This window comes from Cynoglossus semilaevis, chromosome 15 (genome assembly GCF_000523025.1).
Source record: "Cynoglossus semilaevis isolate Cse_v1.0 chromosome 15, Cse_v1.0, whole genome shotgun sequence".
NCBI classification, from domain to species: domain Eukaryota; kingdom Metazoa; phylum Chordata; class Actinopteri; order Pleuronectiformes; family Cynoglossidae; genus Cynoglossus; species Cynoglossus semilaevis.
The window spans coordinates 15,159,800-15,164,221 of NC_024321.1; the positions used below are offsets into that span (position 1 = coordinate 15,159,800).

Below are 4,422 nucleotides of genomic sequence, written 5' to 3' on the forward strand. Positions count from 1 at the left end.
CGCGCGCGCGCCGCACGCGGCAGCAGCAGCAGCCCGGGCCTCCTCCAGTAATAGCAGGTGGACGCGCCTCTCAGTGATGGAGACAGCGCGACTCTCCTCCTCTCCCCCGCCGCTCCATTTTCAATTACGGAAGAATTGGTATTCCAGGAAACGTGCTAGTGCGCGGCCAGCATGTCCTAACGTCGCCGCTCCTCGCAGGACAAACAGGGGCCGTCGCCTCTCCAACTCCGGCTCCAGCTCCGGGTCTCCTCTGCTCCGCTCCTCTCCTCTCCTCCTCCTCCTCTTCTTCTTCTTCTCTCCTCCTCTTCTCGTCTGCTTTCTACCTTTTTTACGAGCTGCTTCTTGATGTTGCCATTGTCGCGGCGTGTTTTTTTTTTCTTTTCCTTTTTTCAGCCGGACCTCTCCCCCTCTTTGCAGCGCGCAGTCTCGTAGGCGCGTACTTTCCCTGCTCTCCCCCCCCCCTCCGATTCTTCTCCGTCCGACCTATGAGCGCGCACAGGCGGCCGACGCAGGGCCACGCACCGCGCTGACGGACGCGCTGAGCAAATCAGGTAGCGCTCTCCAAATAGGACTGTATCATAACAGGGCAACTGCAATGACATGAATAATGAATAGGCTTCTCGTGTCTATGCTGATGATAGGCCACTTACTGGACTGAAGGCAACATTTGGATATAGTCTCTCTCTCTCTCTCTCTCTCTCTCTCAATCACTAAAATCAATACCAGTGTCCTTCGGTTCCACTTGGACCATCTGTTTATAATCTTCCTTCATTTTAAACGAATGCAAGTGTCATCACAAACAAAGACAAAATAACTGCAATGGGGCAACACCGTGGGAGAGTGGTTTGTAATTTTGCCTTACATCCAAGTAGATAACTGTTTAAATCCCTGATGGTAAAACACACGGACGGGCCACTCTGTGCTGTGATTCTCATTGAAACCATTCGATTTTGTCTGTTTTAGCTGCATCAAATCACGAGGTTTGATTCAGACACTTCACTCCACGTGTTTGTACATTTTAGTTTTTGAAGAGAAGATTTCTTTTGTACTTTGGCAGTTATCAAAAATCTTCCAAGACCACTTTGTTTTGGGATTGAACTGCGGGTCAATTAACACATTGTTATTTCTATTTCTTTGTATCAGTTGTAGGGTTGGTTTTTTTTTTCTTCACAATCACTGATGTTTTTTGTTTTTTTTTTTACAATGAGACAAATTGGGTTAGAGCTTCTTCTTCTTGAAGCCGACCAAACTCCAGGCTGACGAGAGCTCAACACTTTCATGCTGCAATAATTACCCAGTTTCTTGGTGTGTTTCCTGTAAACAAAGGTAATCACCACTGCAGCGAAGGCATAATGTGAAATAATAAGCTCCGACATACAAAGTGTTGTCGACGCTGAAATGTTGAACGCACAAAAGGCTTTAATGAAGGTGTGTTTAAGGAATTCAATTATCAATTTAAAAGGTTGGTTTATGGGAGCAGATTGGCCGCCATTCATAATTGATATGATCATCATCACACAAACAGACATGAATATATAAATATATAAATATATATATGTATGTATTATCATTTACTGTAATCATGAACCTTCACAGTACAGATCACTGCCGTCATAAACACTACAGTATGTCGTACAAATAGTAGTATTTAACAACAATGGAATTCTAATGAGTAACAATAACACAATCAAAACAGGAACAATGTGTGTGTGTGTGTGTGTGGGTTGAAATGAAAAAAATATGCTAATTTAAAAATGGATATTTTTATTTATTAAAAATATTCTAATTATTAACACAGTAGTAGTATAGTAGACTACGCAGTACACAGTACTACACTGTACCTTTACTGCAAATAGTCTGAAAATAACAGTAAAATATGTAGTTTAATGTTCGGATTTCTGCTTCTGTTTGTTTTGGGTTTTTTTTAATATTATATAAAATAAATGTTCCCGGCTGAGAAACTGCAGAATGTCTGTTTATAAAAATGTGCTCGTTCCCCACGACACAGATTCTGGTATAAATAAATGAACAGTTACGGTAACTCCTGACGTTTAACGGCGTTCACGCTCAGGACCAAAAAAGTGAAGCCTGCGGGTTTTGATTCTCACGAGAACCGACAGTGAGGGTGAAACCTGCCTCTGAGGTGATGACAGTCGTAACCTGCGTGCATCCATCTTTGTATTAGCAGCGCTGTGTTTGAACAGACAGTGAAGGCAGCAGCAGCCACTGGCTCTGTTTACTCAGCTCAGTGTGAGGCACGATGACAGCTCTATAAAACACAGGTGAGACACTGCCACTGTTCAGGTGAATCCTCCAAATGTCCTAAAGATGTCAGTGAGGAGCAGAGCACCACCACCTTCATCACCTCACCCCCCCCCCCCCCCCCCCTCTGTGATTTCTGTAGCGTCACACACAGGAGGATAAACCCGTGGTCTGTGAATACAAAAGTGGACGTGGAGGTTTGGTCCCGAGAGTCAAGACTGGAAGAGACGCCTGATGTAGAAATACAGTTCACCAGCAGTAGGTGAATACAAAAATAACTACAGTACTACTACAGCAACTACTACCAGTTCAACATCAACAACAACAACAACAACTGTAGTACTAGAACTACTACAACGACAACAACAAAAACTACAACCACAGCTTTTACTACAACTGAAACCATAACTACAACAACTACTACTAGATCTACTACTACTACTACATCTATACCAACAACTACACGGACCTCTACTACAACCAACTTTGCAACAACAAATACATTAAATACAAGAACTACAACCACATCTACTAGAAGCAGCTGTACACACTACTACTACTACAATAACTACTACTATACTACTACGATAACAATAAAACAGTAAGGGCTACTACAACTACTGCTACTACTACAAGACAATGCTGTATTTGTACTATATCGTTCACTTCAAACACAAGGGAACTGCATGTACTTGACAGTAAAGAACAATAATGGCAGAAAAAAGAGAAAATTAAAATAGAGCAGGAAAAGTCGGAGTAGAATTTAACTACAATTTAAGTAAAGATATTGAAGTGTTCAATCGTGAGAAACATTTTTAAGGTGGATTTAAAAATATTCACATTCGGAGCTGACGTCAGTGATGGTAGTACTTCATTTTACTGCGACATCTAATACAAATAATAACAACGGGCCACACGGTGGAAGACGTGGATTGAGAACTTACCTTACAGCAGGTCATCGGACAGTTGCTGCGGTTCCATCCCAGGTGTTCCTTCATGTAGTTTGGATGTTCTTCCTGTGTGTGTGTGTTCTCTCCAGGTTCCTTTTCAAAGTCCTTATAAAATACACAGGATTAAATTCAGAGACAGCACTGGGTGTAGCTGTCTGTGGTTGTCTGTGGTTGTCGTTGTCTGTGGATGTCGTTGTCTGTCGTCAGGTGAGCGTCTGTGTCCCGTTCACCTGCAGACGTCGTGTTCACAGGATTCTCCAGCTGCAGAAACAGGCAGATGGACAGAGTGTTGCATAAGACAATGTTCTGCTGGAAAAACTCTGGTCCAGTGAATTCATATGGATGAAGTGCTGACACATAGTTCTGTACAAGCACTGAGGTAAGTCACCAGGACATGTCAGCCACAGAGCCTGGCAGCAGCCTCACAGTCGGAGTCACAGTCACAGAGGAAAAAGACCGGAAATAAGAAGACAAATGACTACTTTAGATTTAAACTCCCTGAAATCTGATCTCATCAGGACGGTGTGGGACGGATTCGAATTTCTTTTTTAAACACATGTAGAGAACATTTCTAGAGCCTCAAAAAGGAAAAAAAAAAAACCCACTCCTCTACTTCAGACCACAACATACGTCCAGAAACTGGAGAAGAAAAAAAAAAAAAGTAAAAATCACGAGTTAAGTTTCTGCAGCCGGTGGTGAGATTACACTCCAGCGGCCTCCACCGTCCAGGCTCTGCTCGGAGGTTGCATCATCTGCAGCGCACTGCATCAAACGGCTGAGATGGTAATTCTAAATGTTCCTGGGTTTATTGACTTTTCAGGGATCAGCAGTGCATGTGTGTGTGTGTGTGTGTGTAACTAAGTGCATGCAACGTGTGAATATTCATTCCCGTCCTGACCAGGAGCACTGATGTAGTACACAGGGATTACGTCCATAAATTAAGCCGCCCACACAGAGCTGTAGAAACGACTGCATCTTCTCCACGGCCTCCATGCATATTTATCAAGGTGGAGACGCCTTTGGACGCATTCTTACTCCGCGGTGGTGGGAAGGGAGTGAGCCGAGTGTCTGGTGCAGAGTTATCAGCCCCGTCTGCCTCGGCATGTCGGCGTGATGGGAGAAAAATGTGGCAGACATCAGAGACTAGGGGAGTGGGGGGGGGGTGGGGGGGGGGGGGGCTGGCTTTGGGCAGGGTTAAAGGTTTCAAACA

At 44.0% G+C, this 4,422-nt stretch overlaps 1 protein-coding gene across 2 annotated transcripts in view; it reads right to left on the minus strand.

Moving 5' to 3' along the window:
- nexmifb (neurite extension and migration factor b) overlaps positions 1 to 4,422 on the minus strand; it is a 68,085-nt gene that overhangs the window by 62,788 nt on the left and 875 nt on the right. The window contains exon 2 of one of the 2 annotated variants that reach the window (XM_025062865.1): positions 3,212 to 3,473. The gene's annotated coding sequence lies outside the window, so the exon portion shown is untranslated. Of the gene's footprint in view, positions 1 to 3,206; positions 3,474 to 4,422 lie in introns of both variants that reach the window. The other variant, XM_025062864.1, reaches the window with a different exon arrangement.